This window comes from Pongo abelii, chromosome 5 (genome assembly GCF_028885655.2).
Source record: "Pongo abelii isolate AG06213 chromosome 5, NHGRI_mPonAbe1-v2.0_pri, whole genome shotgun sequence".
Lineage (NCBI taxonomy): Eukaryota > Metazoa > Chordata > Mammalia > Primates > Hominidae > Pongo > Pongo abelii.
This window is the reverse complement of record NC_071990.2, coordinates 51,325,547-51,350,363: the sequence shown is the minus strand read 5'-3', so window position 1 is coordinate 51,350,363 and position 24,817 is coordinate 51,325,547. Positions and strand designations below refer to the sequence as shown.

General features: G+C 35.8%; 1 long non-coding RNA gene and 1 pseudogene across 1 annotated transcript in view; one reads left to right on the top strand and one right to left on the bottom strand.

The window, feature by feature from the left end:
* Positions 1-24,252, bottom strand: part of LOC134761521 (uncharacterized) — a 379,933-nt gene extending 355,681 nt beyond the window's left edge. Inside the window, exon 1 of the long non-coding RNA XR_010140221.1 lies at positions 24,115-24,252. This is a non-coding gene — a long non-coding RNA (uncharacterized LOC134761521). The remainder of the gene's footprint in view (positions 1-24,114) is intronic.
* Positions 1,255-23,258, top strand: LOC100440690 (transportin-3-like; annotated as a pseudogene).
* Positions 24,253-24,817: the final 565 nt, after the last annotated feature.

Here is a 24,817-nt window from a genome sequence, read left to right as displayed (position 1 = left end):
ATTGTTTTTCGTTTTATTGCAAACACTGGAAAGTTTAAAAGCATATTCCCAGAATTTCTTTGCAACTAACAAAACACATTAGGTTTACAAAGTAGGTTTCCCCAATTAAAAGCACTCCCTGAAATCTGGAAAGCAGAAGTAAATGGAGATCACATACCGGTGGCTTTCAGCATATTTTCTGATGACAAGCAAGGCTATGAAGAAGCCAGTGCCCACAGCTTTATAGATATTGAAAAGGAATTGGAGAAATAGCACCTGGGCTCAGTTTCCCAATCTTCAAGCAGTTATAGATGTAGCAGTGGGAGTGGTGGTAACAGAGGCTATGACAAGCTCCCATATCCTAAATTTTAGTGAGCTATTGACACATGGTTCTAGTGGCAGCCTTTTGACTCCCACATTCTTATGTGTGGCAGAGGCAGCAACTCTCTTGGGAAACCAATTGAGTAGTTTTGTTTTCAGAGGGTATCCTTGCAGTCCAGCCTAGCGCTTGCTCTTTAGCTCTTCCAACAATTTCATAAGCACATAATTAAACTGTATTAAATATCTTACTGTTTTAAAATACCCAAAGTGGTTTTAAAGAATTGAATCTTAATTGATATAAACTTCAATATAATCCTGTGGGATTCTATTATTATACTTTTTTTTTCCAATGAGAAAACTAAGGCCCTGAAAAGTTAAGTAAAAAGCAAATGGAAACAGAGGCTACAGACTGAGAGGATCTATTTGCAAAACATGTATCTGATGAAAGAGTTGTATCTAAAACATATTCAAAATAAAACTTTTAAATCCCAATATGAAAACAAGCCAATTTTAAAATGGGCAAATTTCTGAAGCGTACAACTTATGAAAGATATACACATGGCAGATGAGCCCATAAAAAGAAGTTCGACATCAGGTGTCATCAGGGAATTATGAATTAAAATAACAATGAGTAGCACTACATACCTTTTAGAACATCCAAAATCCAAAACACTGATAACGCTACTGATGATGAGGATGTGAAATGAAGGAGCTCTTATTCATTGCTGGTGGTAATGTGAAATGGTACAGTCACTTTGGAAGGCAATTTGTCAGTTTCTTACGAAACTAAACATACAATCCAGCAATCACATTTTTACCCAATGAGTTGAAAAAATGTCCAAAGAAGGCCTGCAAATCAGTGTTTACAGCAGCTTCATTCATAATTGCGAAATCTTGTGAGTAAGAAGTCCTTCAATATGTTAATGAATAAGCAAATTGTGGTGCATCTATACAATGGAACACTGTGCAGTGATTTTTAAAAATGAGCTATCAAGCAAAGACATAAAGGAAACTTACAAACATATTGGTAAGTAAAAGAAGCCAGTCTAAAAAATCTACAAACTATATAATGTCAAGCATATAACACTGTAGAAAAAAAAAAAACACGAAAGAAGCAGTTAAAATACCCATTGTTGTTAGGGTGGTGTGGATGATGCTGTAATAGTGGATACATGACATTGTGCATTCCTCAATCCCATAATATAACACAAAATTTGAACCTTCATGTAAACTATGGATTTCGCTTAGAATATATCAATATTGATTCATCATTCATCAATTTAACAAATGTACAACACCAACACAAGATGTTAATAAAGGAAACTGAGAGGGAAAGATAACATTAAAACTCTATACTTTCTACTCAATTTTTCTGAAAACCTAAAGCTGCTGTTTTTTTAAAAAAGAAAAGTATTAATTTAAAATATACATGATATAAATGTCCATTTATGAGAATCTACACCTATAATCATACTTAAGGGTGAAACAGTGAATGTGTTTTCCCTGACATCAGGAGCAAAACAAGGATGTCTGCTGTTACCATTTCTATTCAACATTGTACTAGAGGTTTTAATCAAGGCAAATAGTTAAGAAAATGAAATAAACAATATCCAGATTGGAAGGGAAGAAGTAAAACTATCTCTACTTACAAATAGATGATCTTGTTCATACAAAATCCTGAGAAATCCACTAAAATGTACAACACCTAATAAACAAGTTCAGAAAGACTTCAGGACACAAGATAAACATATAATAATAAATTGAATTTCCATACACTAGTGATAAGCAATCCAAAAGTGAAATTAAGAAAACAATTTTATTTAGAAGAGTATTAAAAAGAATAAAATACTTAGAAATAAATTTAAGAAAAACAATGCAAGGATTATACACTGAAAGCTGCAAAAATTTCATAAAAAGAAAATTTAAAATATATTAGTAAATTAGTAAGTGGAAAGTCATTTCAAGTCCATGGATTGAAAAATTTAATATTAAAATGGTAATACTCCCAAATCGATCTACAGATTTAACACAATTCCTGTCAAAATCCCAGTTACCTTTTTGCATCGATTGACAGTCTGATCATAAAATTCATGTGGAAATGCAGGGGCCCAAAATAGCCAAAACACAGGAACTAGTAGACATGTCCAGGCACTATGCATCCCCACCTTTCAGCTCCTAGAACAGCAGAACGGTCTCCAGAATCACCCTGACACTGTAGATGACATGTTCAGCCTGGATAGCCACCAGGTTTATTTAGTATAGCCCTGTCATCTTGCTGAAGAGCCAAGTAATCATCCTTATATCACAGTGGGCCATTGCCTCTACTACCCTGGACCACTGGGATGCCAAATGTAGTGTCATGAGTTTCCCACCAGACCTCATCCATACAGGGGTAGCCAATGATCATGGGGAAGACTTTGATTTACAGAAAGAACTGATTGGGCAGGTGATGAACCAGCTTAGACAGTAACTTGTCAGCCAGTTGCTCCACATATGCTGCTTTTGTCTCCTCCCCAACATACCCTACCCGATGTGGCTAAAGTGCTCTAGGAGGTCATGCGGATTGAAAGTCCAATTTTTTTTGTCAATGGTTAGATAATTCCTTGAAAGGATTGCCAAAGGAGACAACCATGGGAGCCCAGCACAGTGACACACAAACAACTTACAGACTTCCACAAGCAAGTCGCTAGTGCTGAGGAATGTAAGCAATTTGCTGGACCTTGCAAGACTTCACCAGGTTCTTTCAACAGCTCACACGCCTGCACTGTTCCTGTCACCCAGGGATGTCTTTTAAATTAGAAGACAGGAAGAAAACAAAAAACCAGGCTGTGTCCCACAATCAGAAACCTCCAATGTGGCAGAGAGGCCTTCACCACCAGCAGGCTGTATGGCCAGGCACGGAGAGACTCCAGCTTTCTGAGGCCATCCTGAGGAGATCCTGTTTGGGGTGTGAGGGAAAATCAGAGCAGTTTAAAGAAAGATGACTGCAGCCTGCCCAGTGTGGTGGGAGGGGAGCTGGTTTCTTGGTAAACTTGTTTCTAAAAGGAAAAATAATTTTAAGAAACTTTTTTTAAAAGGGCTGGGAGCAGAGGCTCATGCCTGTAATCTCAGCCTTTTGGGAGGCCAAGGCAGGTGGATCACTTGAGGTCAGGAGTTGGAGGCCAGCCTGGCCAACATGGGGAAACCCCATATCTACTAAAAATACAAAAATTAGCTGGGCATGGTGGCGTGCACCTGTGATCCCAGCTACTTGGGAGGCTGAGGCAGGAGAATTGCTTGAGCCCAGGAGGCGGAGGTGCAGTGAGCCGAGATTACAGATTATAGCATTGCACTCCAGCCTGGGTGATAAGAGCAGGACTGAAAGAAAGAAAGAAAGAAGGAAGGAAGGAGGGAAAGAAAGAAAGAAGAAAGAAAGAAAGAAAGAAAAAGAAAGAAAGAAAGAAAGAAAGAAAGAAAGAAAGAAAGAAAGAAAGAAAGAAAGAAAGAAGGAAAGAAAGAAGGAAAGAAAGAAAGAAGGAAAGAAAGAAAAAGAAAGAAAGAAAGAAAGAAAGAGAAAGAAAGAAAGAAAGAGACTTTAAAAAAAAAGAAAACTAAATTTGAAAAAGAAAACAGTCTTGAAAAAGAAAAATAAAGTTGGAAAATTCACACTTCCCAATTTCAAAATTTAGTACTCTGCTACAGTAATCAAATCGATGTAGTATTGGCCTAACAGGAAATATATTGATCAATTAAATAGAATTGAGAGCTCAGAAACACACTCTTAACATTTACAGCTAATTGATTTTCAACAAGGTTGATTTCCCCAATTTAATGAGGAAAGAAATGTCTTCTCAACAATTGGTGCTGGAACACTGAATATTCACAGACAAAAGATTAAACTTATACCCCTTTCATACAAAATATAAAAAAAGAACTCAAAATAGATGATAGACATAAGTGTAAGAGCTATAATTATAAAATTTATATGAGTTTCCTATGGCTGCTGTAACAAATTATCACGTATTTGATGGTTTATACCAACACAAATTTTTTTCTTTTACAATTCTGGAGGCCAGAAGCCCAAATCTGGAAATCTATAGAGGTCTGCTCCTGTCTTTGGCTGTGTACCAATCTATGCATGTATGAGAAGCCAGGAATCAAACCACTAGAAAATACAATGCTGTGCATATTCTTGGAGCCGATGTAGGACTTAAAAATGTTGATTTTTCCACCAGATAAAATTTCCTAAATCATGCATCATTGATTAGAATCCTCAGAGGGGTATCATCTTAGTAGTGGAACTATATCAACCTTATAGTAAAAGCTCTTCTAGACCCACCTTAATAAAATGTAAAAGCCGGCTGGGCATGGTGGCTCAACACCTGTAATCCCAGCACTTTGAGAGGCTGAGGCAGGTGGATCACCTGAGGTCAGGCACTCGAGACCACCCTGGACAACATGACGAAACCCTGTCTCTACTAAAAATACAAAAATTAGCCAGGTGTGGTGGCACGCACCTGTAATCCAAGCTACTCAGGAGGCTGAGGCAGGAGAATAGCTTGAACCCGGAAACCGAAGGTTGCAGTGAGCTGAGTTCACACCACTGCACTCTAGCCTAGGTGACAAGAGTGAAACTCTGTCTCAAAAAAATAAAAAATAAAAATAAATAAAATGTAAAAGCCAACCTCAAACAGAATGAACCATTTCCAAGTAATATAGCAACATGCCAGAAAAAAAGTCCAACTTTATTTAAAGTAATACAAAAAATTACAGTACCCAAAAATATGAAATGCACAATATACAATATCCAATCAAAAATTACCAAAGGAGCAGGAAAAGCTGAAACATAAATTAGAGAATAATCAATTAAAAGAAATAGACTTAGAGATTGCACAGATAGTAGAATTATCAGGAAAAGATGTTACAACAACTAATACACATATGTATAATTATGTTACACGTGTGTGTATATATTCTAAAATATATATGTTTTAAAAAAGTTCTAAAAAGTATTAAGTATTAAGTATAAAGAGTAATGCAAAATATGTTTTAGAAACCCAATGGCACTGAACTGAAAAATACAATCTCTGAAGGGAAAAATACACTGGAAGAAATCATCAGCTGATTAAACACTGCAGAAGCATAAATCGATGAACTTGAAAATATAGAACTAGAAATGTCAAAGACAAAAAATAACGAGTAAAAAACAATAAATGAAAGACTGGAAGAATTGTAAAACCTGAACAGAGTATGAGTGACCTATAGCATGACAACCAGTTTTCTAACATACAAGTAATTTAGGGTTCCAAAAAAAGAGGACAGAGAAGAGACAAAAATATATATAATTTTCCAAATTTTCCAAATCTATAAACCATAAATCTAATTTCAACAAACCCCAAGTAGAATAAACAAAAAGGAAACCACACCAAGACTTTTGTGTTCAATTTGCTGAACATCAGTGACAAATAGAAAACTTAAGAGCAATCAGAGAAAAAAAACACATTATTTCCAAGAAGAAATTATATCAAAGAAGAAAACACAATAAGAACTAGAAAATGTTTTAAAGCCAAGGAAAATAAAAACATCATTTAAAATTTTTTTATATGCAGCCAAAGAAGAGCTTAGAGAGAAATTGAGAGCTTTAAAATGATTGTATTGGAAAAAAGGGTTCTCAAGTTAATATCTAAATTGATTATCAAAATTAATCTTTAGAAATCTTTTAAAAAGAGAAAATTAAATCTAAAATAATTGAAGGAAGAAAATGATAAAAATAAGAGGAGAAAACAAAAACAGAAAAGATAATAATAGAAAAAAATTGATATACCAAAAATCAGTTTCTTCAAAAAAATTAATAAACTTTATAAATCTCTAGCCAGATTTATAATATTTCCAGAAGAAAATAGAAGAAACATAAATTATCAATATCAGAAATAAAATACCACTAAATGTTCTATAGACATTAAAATAACAATAAATGATCATTATGAATAATTTTGGGCCAAACAATGAACAATTCAGATTAAATGAAAAATACAAAGTACCAAAATGTACGCAAGAAGAAATCAACAACGGGAATAGCCCTATTTTTGAGAATGAGTAAAAGATTGAATATAGTAAATAGAACCTCTTAATCTGATCTCGTGTATTTTAATTTTAGGCCCTAAATCAAGAAACTAGCACTAATTCTGAATATTGACAACAAGGGTTTATGTGAATTGAAATGGAAGCAATCATGGACATTTAAATTCAGGCTAAGACAACCACATCTATGTAATCATAGACTTGTAAATCCACAAATAACAAACCATTCTGCCTGTTTCCAGGATTCCCAAATTCTCTCCAACCTTCCTATTCCCTATGCTCTCAAGCAAAGTTCAGGCCAGGCTGTAAACCAAAGCCAATCCCGGCAGTACCATATTATGATTTCAAGAAATCTGCCTAAGTATCTGAGTCCTTTAATATGGAGTCTAAGAGAACTTCTAGAGAAGAGATTTAAAATGCAAATAGCCCTAGAGGTAGTATATACATTAATAAATTTTCAATAAGATTTAAATGACTAATTTGAAGTATCGTTTTTCAAATAAACTTTTGAGAAGGGTGAGATATACATGTCTGAAGAAGCAAAAGGACAGCAAAGAAAGGAGAATCCAGTATATACATGGCAAGTTGATGCCAAAACAAATTTCATTTAGTTCAGTTTGACAAAGGTTAGTGTTACCATTGTGTAGGTGTCTGGCAAACTACTCTAACACCATGACCTTCCCTAGGGCCCAGGAATTAAGGGACTATTAGGTGACTCTTCAGGATAACACTTTACACACACCTCCTCCTCTTTTACAATTCAATAATGCAGAATCCCATTTCCAATGCTGGCCATGTTATCTACTTAAATGAAGTCATTTCATTCTTATTTCAAAATCTAGGTTTTTAAAAATTCTTTTTTAATTTTAATGAAAATGGATACATCCAATCTACAATAACCTTTTTAGTATATTACTATCTGTACCCCTATCATGTAGGTGAGATAATTACTCTATGATTTTCCCTACCCCAGCCCCTCATTCACATTAATAAATATGTATGTCACTTATCTTTAAAAATGAAATAAAATAACCCTTTTGCTTCTTTTTTCAAAATTAGGCACATGATAATGTTTTGAAAAAAATTAATTAAATTAAATTAAAAAGGTTTTATGAATTCTTTTTCTTAGAAACAAGAAGACATATATTTTCACTACTACATGTGTTTGCCTCGGAAAACACAGGTATTTAATTAATAATAATAGTCCCCTGGGTTAATTTTGGCTGTTTATGTAGACTCAAAGACTTATCTGACATTTTTAAAATTTACAACAATGTACACAGAATGCTACCAAAATGGTTTAAACTATGTAATTACATGTGCTGTAAATCTCCCTTAAGTAATTCACTACCTGTATCACTTATAAAAAAAGACTTTGCTTATTCTCCTTTTATGGGAGACTAATAGAAGGCCATTATCCTTTTGGAGTGAAGAGATTTACAGATATATCTTCCATTAGCATTAATAAGTGTCCATGTAAATCACTAGGCACCAATAGTGGAAGAGACCTCCTCCATCTATTGAGTAATTGGCTATTTTAGTTAAAAGATAATTTTAGGACAAGGGGAAAAAGTAACATTCTTAATATAATTATCTGAGGTTAAGACTACATTAAAACAACATGGTAAGAAAAAACGGATGACTTGACACTTTATTTGGCTTTTATTTTCCCTACTCCCTAAGTTAATCATAAGCATAACAATAAGAAAGCAAACATAAAGGTGAATAAGAGTGACTGCTTTTGAAAAGACAGAAGAGTGCATTACATGATATCTACGCACATTGACATAGATCATTAAATTAACAGAATTGAGTCACAATAAAAGCATATTGTTTCCTTCATATGGCAAATGTTTGCTACACTTGTACCTTAGACTAACATAGGATTTACTTAACATTTTAATTGCATTATTTCAAGTAGTACAATGTCTTCCAAATGTTCTATTACTCTGCATTTTTTTTTAAATTCTACATTGCTGTTCATGCATATGGGCTTCTCAGGGTCCCTGGCACAATTTTATGTACCTCTAAATATCATGTGCAGATGGTTACATTTTAGTTTTTCATTCCGCACATAGAAGAACTTTCATGTGCTTAATGTAAAGCCAGGCTTAGCATGTCAAGTTGTCTTGTGTGACAAATAGTTGTATATAAATAAATTCATTGGATACACTTTAAAACAAAACAGAACTGTTTAACTTCTCAGAAATAGGGTATCAGAAATCCAGGAGTCTTTCTTTCTATATTTGGCAGATGATTTTGTAAGACTTGGGTTCACTACTGGCAAAGTAAGTTATATCTTCATGGTTTAGACAGACAATTACCACATAATCTCTGCTCAAACTTAAAATGCATGCCTGTGTAATATACATTTGCAAATCTGTCCTAGAAATGTTCTGCCACAGATCAGATGCCTTGTTATTGAGAAATCAAACAGTTCTTTAAATAGAGGTTGAAAATGCAACAAAAGCTAATTTTTGCAGTACAAAACTAATTGTGTGTTTTATTTTCATTTAACAGATTAAATAGAGTTCTACCCTTTGCTTTGATTCTTCTTCTGTTTCTTACAAATGTGACAGTGTCAGAGTACACACAGGGATTCCACTTAATTAAAAAAAAAAAAACAGAGTCATGAAGAGAAAAAGGAACAATAATAAAAACAAAACAATTTATAGGGTTCTAGTTACTAGCATTTTACAAAAGGCATTTGAGGGAATTTTTGGGGAGCTTTTTTATGGTTCTCACAGTGGATGCTACGTATTTATTTATTTGTATCCTGTATTAATTGTAAAATCAAACATATAGAAGGGAACCTATAAAGAAATAAATCAGAAAAGAAGAGAAATGGATGACTGCCTCTTTGTGACATATTTTCTCCCTCAGCCTTGCATATTTGCATTAAAGTGATTGTGAATAATGTACATTTGACCAGTGCTGTCTGCAGAACTAATGCCTATAAAAGGGATGGGAAGTAGCATATGTTGTGCCTAGGGCAGAGAAAGTCGAATCACCCCCACTGTGAGAGTCTCCAACTAAAACGCAGGACAGCCTGGGATTTAGCCTAAATGAACCCAGCAGGGAGAAACAGGACACAGTCCCTCAGTCCACATTTAAGCTTCTGAACTAAGATTTTTAGAGTTTGCTTCAAAAAGAACCCATAATCTCTGTCATGTCCTTTGCACAAAGCATTGAAATTTTTTTCTTTGTCTTATCTACCTATTCTACAAATTTTCAAGGAAAACCATTACGGCAAGAAATTAAACACAAGAAATCAGTTGTTACAGAATCAAGATGTATACTCTTTATTGCTATTTTAGCAACTCTCTCCTCTTGCTTGAGCTATTCCCCGGCATTATCTGACAAGGCACAGTTTTGTCAGTAATTGCAAAATATTTTAGGCTTGTGGTTTCAATTTTATGTTTTTGAACTCTCCTGGAAATGCTCTGCTATTAAATACTTTGCAGAGGTTCTCTGTCCTGTTATGTAATCTTCCTGTGACCTCTAGCACTGGGTTCAGATTCAAACTAGCTTTCCTTCTACCTATATTAACTTCATAGTTGAAAAATAGCAATTATACAAATGTGTGAGAATAACAAAATCAGCTGAACTAGGGAAATAAAAGTTGCCAAATTGCTGTGTTTGAATCAGTAGGATTGCCTTTTGCCTCATTAGCTGCAGTATTAAAGGGGATAAAACAGAGTAGGGCTAGAAAATATGTATTCATTTTGGTATTTATGTAATCCAAAAGGGGAGGGCAGTAAAAATAAAATAAAACTGAAAAACTTGTAAGTTCTATCACAGCATGATATGAAAGAGCCTGTGCAATGCTGAAAATAATACAGAATTGATAGGATATAGCTTATCTTTTCTGCTGCTATCTTAGTGTTTAATTCCTATTCAAATTACTGTGAAGATGTTGTAATGTTTCAGAATGAAAGAAAGCTCCAAATCATTGATTTTAGTTTATTGGCCTATTCCTTGGATGGGGTAGGAGGGTGGTAAGGATTTACCTGTTTTGATACTTCAAAGGACTTCATTCTTTGAATGATTAGCGGAGGGTTACACACTGTCATGAAAATTAAGTTTTGGGCGTTTAATTTCATTTCTTTGGGATCATAGCCTAAGGTGTGTAGATCAAAGACCTTACCCCTACCCTACTCCCCTCTACCATCCCCCCACTTCACCTTTCTGATGTGCCAGAGCCCCGTGACTATTTGTTTTGGCAAGCTGGGCGTCCTTCATTTTTTTTCCCATAATTTCAGTCTTTTCTGTCATCACCCAACAAGGAGGCCCTCAAAGTGTGTAATCACTGTAGTTTCTGAGATTAACCAAACACACCTTGATGAAATTTCATTTGAGGCCATGATTCAGTGTCTTAGATTCAGGAGATGTCAATTCCCTGTTAGGATTATAGAGCAGCTTCTATCTGCTCCATAGCATTATAAGCACCTGTAAATCTTGGAGAAAGGATTTAATGGAGTGGGAGCCTCCAAAACATTCTACCAGAAAAAGTAACATAAAAATTGCTTAACATTAGTTTATCAGATGCTAAAAAATAGTGGTTGTTTGACTAATTAATTGAAGCAGATAATTCTTCATCTTATATATCATCATGTCAGTATTTTCTATCTTAATCTTACCTTTCGGGCCATTTTTAAACTACAGACTGGGGGAAGGAAGTGTCATTCATTCATTTATTATTTCAGCAAATATTTAGCAGGCACCAGATGAAATTAGAGGCCACTGAACTTAAAGCCCCATGCTGGAGGTAGACAAGTAACTAGCAATTTACAATGCATTCTGATTATGCTATGATAAACTGAGATTCTATAGGACAGCGAAGTAGAGAATGCAAAAAATATATATATAATTAAATTATTTTCTTAGAAGAGCTTTTAAACTTGTTATCAAACATGCAAATTGCTTTATTGTCCAGTTCACATGAAAGTTGCCCTTATTGTTGTTTTACCAATAATAATATATTATGGTTTATTTGTTTCTTATTCACTGAGGGTTAATATTGCAAATAAATTGGGAGTTGGTGAGAGCTAGATTACTCTGGAGGAATCTTCATATCAAACATTCTTCCTCTTATGCTTAATTTTACAGGCTTTGGTCATCTCACATATTGCTGCTGGGGCTGAAAGAAGTTTGTGTTGTGATGTATTACATTTGTCACCATGTGCCCCCAAAGCCCCTCCTCTTCTTGCATTGCTTTATTGCAGTATAAGGTCTAAAACCCATGAATCTTGCTGTCTTCTAATAGCCCCCTTCCATAACACAGCGACCTGCGCAGAATTAGAGCTAATAATTCAAACCAAAAAGGATAAAAAGCATAAAGCAACTGGCTTGCTTCCAGATTCCACCATGACATTTTTAAAGCCCAAATCAAATATTTTAAGCAGTGCCCTTTCTGAGTCAGAATTTTAAGCAGCACCCTTTCTGAGGCTGTGTGTGGCTCTGTCAGGAGCCCTGGGTTCTAGTTTTGCTTCTGCTAAATATAGAAGGCAAGTCATGAGTTTCCTCATCTTTAATTGGGAGAGGCAGAGACTGCAAGATCTCTAACATCAATGTCAACTCCAATATTCTAAAAATGAATTTTAAAATAAACTAGATAAATTTTTTGTTATTTTAGTGTTCAAACCTTTAACCTACCCAGTCTTTAAAGAACATTTTTAGATAAGACTTCTTACACCATTCTAACATATGCAAGTGGCCAAGAAATGGCATACTCTCCACGATTCTGAAATAAAAATTCTGAAGCCCAGAAAGATTCAGTGATTTTTCCAATAATATGCGGTGGCTTAGCAGAGGAATATCGAACCCGATCCTTATCTTTTCAAAATTTACATGAAAAAACACAAAATATTCCATAGGAAAAAGACAATTTTTTTTTTTCAAGACAGAGTCTCCCTCTGTCCCCCAGGCTGGAGTGCAGTGGCACCATCTCGGCTCACTGCAAGCTCCGCCTCCTGGGTTCACGTCATTCTCCTGCCTCAGACTTCTGAGTAGCTGGGACTACAGGTGCCTGCCACCACGCCCAGCTAATTTTTTATATTTTTAGTAGAGATGGGGTTTCACCATGTTAGCCAGGATGGTCTCGATCTCCTGACCTTGTGAGACAGTTTTTAATAATTGTATCTGATTCAGTTAATAATCTGACCCCCGGTATGAATTGGTAAAACATTAAATACATTTGGCTCTCTGACAGATAAACTAGTTTAAATTGCCAAAATTCATACTTAAAGGAATCAGGTGTTCATTGAAGCACCAAATGGGCCACAGAGAAAGCACAGACTGATGCTCCAATGTCTCTGTATTTGATAGTGATAGTCACCACTGGCAGGCAGGAATCTAGGCCAGAAGTATCTCAATATTAGCTTTCTTCTCTTCCCCTCTGAATGCTAAATATACTGACATCACCATTTGATATGTATACTTGGAAGTCTCCCTGGACTGGTTAGCAAACTAAGAGCATACCTCCTAAAAGTGAATATGTGTACTTTTAACTTGGAGTGTCTCTAGCCCTCAATGGAACACTGAGAAAAAAAGTCAGGCTATTTTAAATGATATGACATGATTACCACAGAATACAGAAGCCTGGATTCCAAAGAAGTAACACAGGTAATTCAGCCCAGACAATGTCCATGTCCTTTGCCCCCATCTTGTCTATCTTCTGCACATTTTCTAAAATGTATACAATCTAAATCTGCACTAGGAACAGATTCTGAATAAATGCTATTGCTAGACTGTGTGTGGGAGAAGAGTGTTGAAAATAATATATTTCTTGATATCTTGCCCAGGTATCAACTCAGGCCTTTCAGCCATTTCTTTCCTGAGTTGAAATACAGTCATCTAGAAAATGTAACTGCCTAACACAAAGAAATTCAAGTTTTTTAAAACATATATTTCAGTGGAGATTATCATGTCAATTATGTTAATGTAACCATTTTGTATATAGTTCAAACTTCAGAGACTATTTTATCTTTTGTAATTCAGTGTTGTCCAGTACTTTGGTCTTGCCAAATCCCTACCTCCTAATCCGTACTCAGTAAAATTAAAGCTTGGTACTGGTCACTGTGACGCTTGTCTGCAAGTAGACAGGTGATAAACAAACTCAAAAGAATAAACTCTCTCTGTCTCAATTTTAATCAGGCAAATGAAACAGTAAGACATACTGATAATCAAATATTTTAATTATTTTATGTTGAAAGCATATAGGGTCTTCATTTGAAGTCTGATTCTATCTTACTTTCACTCTAAGAACAGAAAATAAATTAAATTTGGGAGATTAGTTTGTATGAAGGAGTTTTTTTTTCAATATATTTTTAGGGACAGATAGTTTTATGTAATTATTTAACAAATATTAGATAGAGCATACTCTGTGCCAGATGGTATTCTAAGTGCTTTATGAAACTTAACTTATTTAATTCTTCTAACAGTCCCATGTGTTTCTATGAGTATCTCCATCTTACAGAGAAGGAGACTGAGAAACAGAGGTTAAGTAACTCTCTGAAGGTCACCAGCCAATAAGTGGAGGAGTTGCGATGCAAATCCCAGCAGTGCGGCTCTAGCGTCTATATTCTCACATCTCAACAAGATGATTTAAATGTCAATAAGATAATACGAAAAGTGGAAAACATTTCATTTCCAATGAAAACTAGAAGCATCACTTAATTTCCTGAACCTAATCTCAGTCCTGGAATCATGCTTTCTCATGACTTTTTCAAATATTTACAGAGCATTCTGAGAAAAGTGCTATTGTTTCTCAAAAATAATTTTCATAGTCTTCTCTAAATCTATGACAAGTACTTCTACAGCTTTTACCAGACTGATTTTTGGAAATGAGAAATAATGAAGGAAGTTCTAGAAAGAGAAAATGGAAGAGATATTCCTATTGTTTTCATCTTAATTCACAGAGGCAATAAAGAAAAATAGCGAACTGCAGTTTAAATGGAAACAGCCCTCCAGAGCAAACAAGCTAAATCATCATTCTGCTACTCCACTTTGTAGTCTTGTAGTTAAGGCTCTGCACTTTCATTGTGTGGCCTGAGTTTGATTCCCAGAGAACCAGTCCATTGGAGATGTATATCCTTTAACTCAAAAGGAAATCTTAAGTCCACCATTCTGGGACTCTGTGCTATTTGATCATGCAGAACTTTAATTTTCTTTTGTAAAATATGGTGAAAATACCTGCCTCACAGTGTTGTTGTAGGAACTAATTGAAATAATATAAAGTTCTTGGCAAAGTTCCTGGCATAGACAAGCCCTCCATAGATACCCAAATCCTTTCCTCTTGTTGTAGAAATAAGGGCTTTCCCGTTTTTAAATATAGAGGGAGAATTATTAAGCTTTCAAAAATGCAGTTGGAGGAAACACTCATTCAATCATTTAACAAATATTTTTCAAGTACTGATTATGTTCCAGGAACTATTATTTCAAACACAATAGACTAGAATTCCAGAAGGTTGAAAAGTCCCACAGATATTTGTTTCAATGTTTCTAATTTCATCAGAAGCAAATGTGCAAATGAGTGATTTCCACCACTTTTGATTGTTGTTCCTTTGAAAAACCACACTATTTAGTTCAACAAGAACAGAATATTCTGTGTTTACTTTGTCTATTACTTGACTTGGTAGGAAAATCATTTCTGAATAACCACACATACATACACAAGCATACAACGCTTGGTCCTAGGGAGCAACCACAAAGCATTCAGAAACAACAAGCTACATGAAGACCAATACCATTCAATTTCTGGCCATTTCGAGGAAGCCGGTTCCTAGCAATCTGCAACATCCAAGCCCCTTTGCAATGATCAATGTCTAATTGGATCATTGGTATTAAGACAGTGCCTTTCAGGTTTGGTCTATTTTGTTAGAAATCCAAGAACATGTATCTTCTTTTAAAAAATTATCCAGGTTTGTTACTTGAGTCTCTGGCACAAATATTAATGAATTTTCAGCTCCATAAGAAGAATAGAGCAAATGACCTCAGACTTAAACTGTTTCTTCTAGCTTTCTGACTTGCCCATCAGGTGGGAGGCAGCTACTACCTGTATCAGCTACCTGTATGGCACAGAGACACACTTTAATTCTTCTCAGGTTGGCTCTTCACTAACATAATTGTTTGGTTCATAGCCACTGCGTCTGTTCACAGAACCTAACATTAATAGCTCAGCCCTTCTCCTCACTCTCTTTTCACTTCCCTCTTATTTCTCACTGCTGCAGGTCAAGACATATGGCCCCCTTGATTGATTTCCAGTAGTCATTCACATCATCACTCCACAAGTAGCTATTGGGCACCTAGTATGTGCTCCGTGCTAAGTACCGTGGGAGTGTACTACAACTATGCCTCAAACAAAAGCATTTATTTTGGTTGGAATATAGGACTTAGATTAAGTTTCTCCTAACTATTCAAGAGGGTACATAATTAACAACCATTGCACACGTGTGCTGTCTGATTCATGGTTCTACACTGCCCTCCTCCAAAGTCCCTAGCAGAGATCTCAGAGAGCACTCCCTTGTGACACTGAGCACTCCTCACTATATCTTCCAAACAGTTCCTCTGCACAGGAGATGCTGCTTTGCAATACTTTATATTCTATCCAAATTCCTTTAATAATATAATCTCTCTTGGAGTTGCCCCAGGGTTTTCAATGTCTTCATGTGAACTCCAAGATGAACCCCTAGAATTTATTCCTGCTGCTAAATCTGTCAGTATTTCCACAGATTCCTTGGAGGGTTATACTTTGGCTGTACAATTTCACTTCAGGATAAGAAGATCTTAACAGGAAGACACCACACACACACACACACACACACACACACACACACACACACACGTGATCTTTGTTTAATGATAAATAAATGATCTTTGGTTGTCTATTTGATGAAGAGAAAATTTAAAATCACAAAATCCAAGATTTTTTAGGCAGAAAGGGTCCCATGAAATTATCTAGAATTTTAAAAAATTATCAATCCTACAGAAGAGGCTCTAAGGCTCAAAGAGAATGGGTCTTGTCCCAGTTTATAAATTTCTAGGATGTTTAAGTATATTTATCTTCTTTTATTTACTCTATGAACATACTTCATTCTCTAAAGAATTTTTCACTATTTATAGTTAACACAGACTTATAAAATTCAAACAATTCAGGCATAGTTTTCATCAGCCTACTTTTTCTTCTCTGTTTCATAAGTTTTACTGCTGCTTCTCTCCAAAAATGGAACTATTGGTTCCTGACACCACTTCTGAATTCAAGTAAATTCAATTAAGCCAATATTTAATAAATAATTATGCTAAGCCCTAGAAATTCTCATTCTATAGATTTAAACTCCATAGGTCTAAAAGATTTCTGCAAATAAATGAGTTGGCCAATTTGCAAGTGAATGTGAAGATTCAAGTAGTCATTGTGGTTGGTACAGTGTATATCTTTACTTACTGTCTGGTGTGGAATCCTATAAAGATTAATGCATTAAGAATACTTTTGAAGAAAAAATTAGAAATAGAACTATCGTATAATTCAGTCATCCCACTTCTAGATAATAGTATTGATATTCTGATTTAAAATACTTTTGCAAATATGACAGCTCTCCAAAACCACTAAAGCCAACTTTTCTGCAATATGCAAACTCTACAGCTGAAACCACACTTATATTACAAGAAACTGGCTTATTTTTAAGCTCACACCTGTAATCCCAGCACTTTGGGAGGCCAAGATGGGTGGATCACTTGAGATTAGGAGTTCGAGACCAGCCTGGCCAATATGGTGATTATTGTCTCCAGTAACAATACAAAAATTAGCAGAGCATGGTGGCACGTGCCTGTAATCCCAACTACTCGGGAGGCTGAGGCAGGAGAATTGCTTGAACCTCGCAGACAGAGGCTGCAGAGAGCCAAGATCGCACCACTGCACTCCAGCCTGGGAGACAGAGCAAGACTTTGTCTCAAAAAAAAAAAAAAAATTATTTTGCGAACAGAACTTTTTTTTCTTTAGTATATAAAGGCAATTTGGACCAAAGTACAAGTATGGATCATGTCATTATTTGTATTACTAGGTTGTGACCATATATTTTAAACCTCTAAAATGTATATAACCAACATATAAAATATTATACAGAGAACAAGGTTTTGAATGAATCAATAGTATTATGCTGCAGAAATTGAAATTAAAATGCTAAAATGCAGCAAGATCCCCATAGAACACAGTCCAAGTCAGGCATGAGAGAATGGCTCTTGAAAAATGCCTGCACTACAGGCCACCAGTAACGAACCAGTGAGGAAAAATATTTTTGCCCCTCTCCCCTAGATAGGCCAGTTTCAAAATAATGGAGAACTAAAAAGCAAAGCTCCTAAAAGTTTAAAGAAACAAAAGAATCCAATGATCAAAAGAATTAAATAACATTAAAAAAAAATAGAAGACCAAAAAAAATGGGTTGTATCCACACAGTCAGAACGTCCCCCTCTGAATGGCTTCGTCTGCAGAACATTCCCTCTGAAAGCTATGACTTAGGAAAATGCTCTTTTCCCATGGATTCTCTAAATGAAGGGATGAGTGGAATCAGACTCTTCATTTGCCTCTCTCTTTCATTAGTATTAATAAAGAGGAGGCAGGATGGTCCTGGGGTATGGCGTGATGTGAGCTCAGTGAAGCAGGAAGGAGACAAAGGAGAACCTGGTTCTAGCTATACTGCCTACTCGGCCACAGGAAAGTGACATAAAACACTTTAAGCCTCCTTTTTTTAAAAAAAATTAAGGTATGTGTAATGCCGCATTTTTTTCATGCCTCTTATTTAACTGCCTGCACTTTTCTTCTAGCCATAGTGAAATACTTGTAGTTCCCAGAAAACAGCATGTTCTAATTTTTATTGTTACATCTACTATTCCCATTGCCAGAAATTCTCTCTGTACCCTTATTGTCCCTCCTCACCCACTTAGCTAATGTTTATTTATGATTCAGGTTTTATATTAGACATTACTTCATACAGAAAGACATCCCTGATGCCTCAGTATTGATCTACATACAACTCCTATGTATCCCGATAGACAGCAAGTACTTATCATTATCTCAGTATTCCCAGCACTGAAACCCCACCCTTATCCTCCTCTAAAAACTTCCTGCGAGCTTAGCACAGACTAAGCACTCAAAAAATACCTGTACAGGAAGGAGAGAGGAGGGGAAAGGAGGAGACAAAAGGGGACAGGAAGGGAGGAGGGAAGGGAAGGGGACAGGAGAAGAATGGAAGGGAGGAAGGAAAGCAGGAAAAAAAGGGAGGGGAGTAGGGAGGGAAATTGAATGGAACTTAAGTTTTAGATTGGAATGAACTTTTAAATACCTGAAAATTAGATGCTTTAATGCCTATGAGTGACTAGGAAAGAAATGGGTCTGTTCAAGTGACAGACAAGGTGTAAAGAAAGAAGATTTATCAGAGCATGTTTGAAAACAATGGTTAGAAGGAAAAAAAACTTTTTTTCTATTTGTACCTCTATCAATTTAACATAGTTTACTAAACTAGTTGGCTATAGATATAGACATAGATAGATATATAGATACAGATAGTATACCCTGAGGGTGGAGGGGCTGGGGGATGGGGAGAGAGGCCAAAAACAACTAGCACTTACTAAAAAATTAAACGACTAACACTTAATATGTTCCATGCCCTTTTTAAGCACTTTCATATACTAGTATTTTACCCTATCGAGGGGGTACTATTATTACCACTAGTTTAAAAATGAGAAAACTGAGGTTCAGAGTAATTAAATAATTTACCCAAGGTCACAGAGCTACTAAGTAGCATTTTCTATGTGGGTATCCTTTGTTGAAGCTCCCAGTATATTTTGTTTGGCTGAAACAGTGCTTTTTGTCTGCTTGTTTTAATTTGATGACTTTAAGGTGGGTACAAGCTCTCCTGGTCAGCCCAGTTCCCACCACTCCTGGTTGTCTTAGATGTTTTCCTACTTTGATAATTTACATTGCCTGCCTAGCCCATAAAGGAATGTAAGTTCATAACTCCTGTCAATCAACCTAATTTAATTCCTGTCCTTTACCTTTTTGTCTTACCCATCTGCCCATACTTATACCTCTCTCATAATCTGGAATATTTTCCACGACCTCTTTTCCAGATTAAACTGCCATACTCAATTCTTGCTCAAGGCCCAGCTTAAAACCTTCTCAGATTAACCTCAGTACTTTAATAACCTTGCATATGTCTTGAATTCCAACAGTACCGCATAGTTTTTGGATTATCATTTTACTCGCTGGCTTCATTAATGCACACCTTATAACCCTCCTGACTCTCCATCAGAGTGTAAATGTGGTTGACGGCATTTGTGATATGCCACAATAACTAGACCACGGTCTAGTTATTCAATCAAATACTAATCTAAATGTTACTGTAAAGATATTTTGCAGATGTATTTGGGGGCCTCTCATCATCAATTGAGTTGAAGGAAAGGAAAATGTCCTGAATTACCTGTCGGAGGCTTTACAAGTAGAGCTGAGGCTTGAGAGACAGAGAGAAAGAAATTTCACCTGTGGAGTTTCATCCTGCTCATAATTTTCCTTTCCTGACTGCTTGACCCATAGACTTTGAATTTGTTTTCCCAGCTCTGAAAATGCAAAGCAATTCTTGTTTTTCACACACACACACACACACACACACACACACACACATACACACACACACCCCCATCCTACAGGTTCTCTGGTTGAAACCTGACTGATACACAGTAAGTGAAAAGAACCATTTTTTCTTTTTGAAACTCCTATCATACTAACACACACAGACACAAACGCTCACAGTTAATATCATTGAATAAAAGATAAAATTGTGAAAAAGTATTATATGTTTGGAAAAATATGCAGGATAAATTAGATAAATAAATGCTGAGAAATAGAAAAAAAGAAATTATTAGAGCAAGCTAGTATAAATCATGGAAGACTTTTGAATAGAAAAATGTTTGAAATGCAGTCTTAAGTGTTGAATGTAGATTAGTAGAGTCTACATAACAGTGGAGGAAGAAAGAGGAAAATATTTCTAAAATAGTGGCAGTACAAATACTCAGTAAACCATATGTATACCTGCATATTTGTTTGAACATTTTTTTCAACATATAGAGCTCCAATAATTAAAATGCAACAAAACATGTATTTTAACTGTCTAGGTTCCCCCATCTTTTAAGTTCATTCTACCAAGCTGTCACAGTGATAGCAATAATTGATGTTTACCATTTTAATATTAAAGTTTTCTCAGTAATGGCGTTAGATATAAATGACTTCGATTTGCGATTTTCCCCCAACACTGTGCTTTTAGAATGCATGACATGATTATGTATGAAATGGGAGCTGAAAATTCCCTCAATATCCATGAGCATGTATTTATGCAGTCTTTAAAATTTAGAATTATGTAGGTTGCCTAAGCACTAGGTTCAAACTTACAAATATAAACGATTACATATGTATGGTAATCTTCCCATATATGAAGGAATTGCAAAAAGCAGGGAAAGAAGCAGTGAGTACAGAAGTTCAAGGTAACAACTTTCTGGACATTCCACCATCCATACAGCATGCATATTTTTTAAATATTCTGAAGCTTCTAGTTAGCTATGCAATGACTCAGAATTGGCACAAAATGTCACTAAAACCAAAGGATATTATTTGGTTTGAAAATTGGTTTCTTGTGTCAGTTAAAATTCAGAAACATATTTTCTACTCCATTCCAACTCATTGAACTCCCCCACTATTATGTAAAATTATTTTAATCAAATGAAACTATGTAGATCAAATTTAACTCTTCACTGAGTTATAAACCCTGAGTGCAAGAGTTATAGAATGGAAATATTGATATTCCACCGGGGCAAGTAGAAGTAGCCTTTTTATGATATTGTTTTAGGAGCTAGAGAAAGAATTCTTGCCCCTAAAATATTAAATTCAGTTCATATTTAATTTAGCAGACATATATAAAGTGCCTTCTATTTACTAGGTCCTGAGTTGACAAATGTGAGAACACAGTTGTTGCCCTCAAGAAAATCACTATGTAATTAAAACAATAGCTGTGAAATAATGTGATAAGTATAATAATAGGTATCTACACAGAACATTATGGGACCAGAAAAGAGGGTCTCCTACCTCTGGAAAGGACAAGAGTACCAAGGGTGACTTTTTGAAGTAGTTATTCCTGAGCTGAGTCTCAAAAGATAAGGAGATAGCCAAGCCAAGAGGAAGAAGGAGGGCCTTACAGAAAAAGGGGGATGCATGAATCGAGCCAATGTCAGAGCCACACTGTTTTTAGGCTACTGAAGATAATTTAGGGTTGTTGCAGCATAAGGAATGTGGCAAGGGGTAATAAAAACAAATACACCTATTTAAGTTCATAGCAAACTATATATGATGGATCACAAAGCCTCCCCTGCTAAAATAGACGTACTTGCCATTGGAGAGTGTGGAGAAAGGGAAAACCATGACCAAAACGAAGCCTTAAGACATTAATGGCAAACATTGCTCCTTTGTAATTTTGGTTAGGTAGGTCCTAAGCAGAGACAGACAAACAACTGCCCCTTTAACATCAAAAAGCCATCCACAGACAATTAAGCTTGCCTACAACATAAACAATGAAGCCACAAACACACTCTTAGACAATTTCAAAAATATCATTAATATTATGATTAATCAAAATATTATTGAGTAATCAAATTATTGTTTTAACTGCTCTATTCCTTGTTATCACAAAAAATTGTCCAAGTTGTATGATATCTCATATACCCCTCTATACTATACCATGAGTATTAGATCCCCTGGACATTTTCCATGTAAATAAACAAATAAAGGAAAACAATGTTAGTGTATGTAACATGTAATACTTTCCTTCAAGACATTTTAACTGTTAAATTTCCTGTCTACTATTCTGGGAATAGTGGTAGGCAAATCTATTTTTTATCATCTCAAATTCTAGTGATAGTCTTATGGACATAGAATTAAATGACATAATGACATAATCTTTAAAAATCAGTCAGTTGGACATCAGATTATGCCTGATCACTAAGGATGTGTGATAATTTTGTTCTTACCTGACTTCTATCTTCTAGACTGGGGGATTTTAAATAGACATGAGATTATCATAAGAAAAATGTGCCACATAGGCAAACGTTACAGCTTAGTAGTTAAATAGAAGGTTTTGAGAGTCACACAGATCTGAATTAAAAATCTGTCTTCTGCCACTTATTAGCTCTGTGACCTAAGGAGATGTACTTAACTTCCCTAAGCCTGAGGGACAATGAAAGAGACATATTACATACTACTCCTCAAAAGTCCAGGCAAGACCAAGCCCCAGTCCCCGCAGGGTGGCCTAATCAATAACATACATTCTTATATCTTTTAATTTTCTCTCCCTCATTCCTTATATCAACCCCTCCTCCTGAACTCTGGCTCCCTGGAATGGAAATGCCCAAATAAACTACCTCCATCCACACTTTCATCGCAGGCTCTGCTTTCAGGGGAACCCAACTAAGATAGCACATGAAAGTCTCTGGCTGTGGACTTTAACTACAGAGTCAAGTCCCAAGTTTAGGTTTTTCACTACTCCAGACAGATGCCGAAGGAAACTGGGTCGTTCCTTGACTGGCTTGAAGGAAAAGAGCACTTCTGTATTAAATACTTATTACACTTATGGGACATTTTGTTTTCTCCAGGTGTTTCCAAGGCGTCCAGAAAGAGCTCTTTCCAACTGCACCAAATTCCATTTGCTTTCCACACCCTGTCCCCACAAGCGGTGCTGCAGAAGCACAAAGCCAGCCAGATGATGAGCACACTTGGAAGTATAAGGCAAAATGTTCCAGGAGCAATTCTGAACCAATTCTGGAGCTTAGAAGCTGAAGGATATACATTTCGTTCCTTGATCTAAATTTCGCAAAGTATTGATCAGTTCCATAATGCACATTTTGATTGCTTTTAAATTGTTCTTGATTTCACTTTTTCTAGTCCTTCACCCCTGTTCTGTGGACTTTCTTCCCAAAATAACCATATCAAACCCTTGTCTCAGCCTCTTCTTTTAGGGGCACCTAGGCTAAGAAAATGTTAGCAGGTTACAGAGTATAACAAATATATCCTGGGAGCATGTTGTGGCCTCAGGCTGTTCCAGAGAGCTGGCCCTCTAGTCAACTGGATAAAGCCCTAACTCTCATCACAAGTGGCCAGGCCTTCCAGGCCTGAGATGTCCAGGGTCACAAGGTGTCGCTACCCCTTTAAAATACATAGCAAAAAGTCAGCATACTTATATTTCCAACACAGCACTGGTGCTATAGTCAAACCGCTGCATTATCATATTATAATAGTTACATCAGTCAAATTTACATCAAAGACCTCCAGTCTTCAGCTATTTTAGGTTGTTGACCAAAGTTTTTTTAAAAAAAAAGTTTTGTCATCAGTGACATTAGTTTGGAAGACCCCTAACCTCAGTGACATAGTATATATCCTACCTATTACTAAATCAAATCCTTACCCAGAAGCCATGTTTAAATGGAGGAAACAGGACGCATAACTATGAAAAACATTGGTATTAATGTAATTCCATAGATATTAAAGTTTATATATAGTCTCATATTTTATAATTATTAATGTCAAAAGTATATAAAAAGCTAATAAAATATTTAAGTAAGTGATCTAGACAATAGAGAATATGACAGTAAAATTAAAGTTTAAGGGCAAAAAAAGTAGAAAAAGAGGTAGAGAAAGGGTATGGTCTAAGGGTTCTAAGTTACCCTTCTGAAGCTCTAACTGAAGGCCACCTGGAAAGAATGGTTCATGATTCTTCATTCCACAACAAATGGAGTGGAAGTAGTTTACAACTCGTCGGGATAGAGATCCATTGTCTTGAGGCAAGAGAAATGGAAGAAGCAGGTGCTGAAAAAAAAAAAAAAAGACTGGAGATGTTAGGAGCCCTGCCCATCAAGATGGGAGCACAACAGTTCAATGCCCAATACAGCTGCATTGCCAATACACTGTCTGAGTCAAGCATAGCTAAAGAAAATAACTCCCAGAATTGGAGCAGGGGGGATTTGCTAAACTAATATTGACTTGAATTATGTAATTTGCCAGGCTTTGTGCTAAGTGATTTACACTCCCTACTCACTTTAACATTTGGAACATTTCTATAAAGCAAATATTATAACTGCACTTTTTAGATGAGAAAACTGAAGCTTAGATTTTAAGCAACTTTCCCAAGACCAAACAAATTAGTAAGTGGTAGAGATAGACAGACCTTCCTGACTCCAAAGCTGCTGTTCTTTTTACAACACTAGGCTGCTCATCATCCTTTTTGTATGAGTCAAGACAACTAATTACCAAGCTATTAATTTACATCACAGCTTTCATTCATGGAAAAGTAATGTGTTTTCCCTACAAGGATGCCAGAATTGACAGAAGCATCTCACTAGCTTAATAACAAGAAGAGCAATTTTTTTG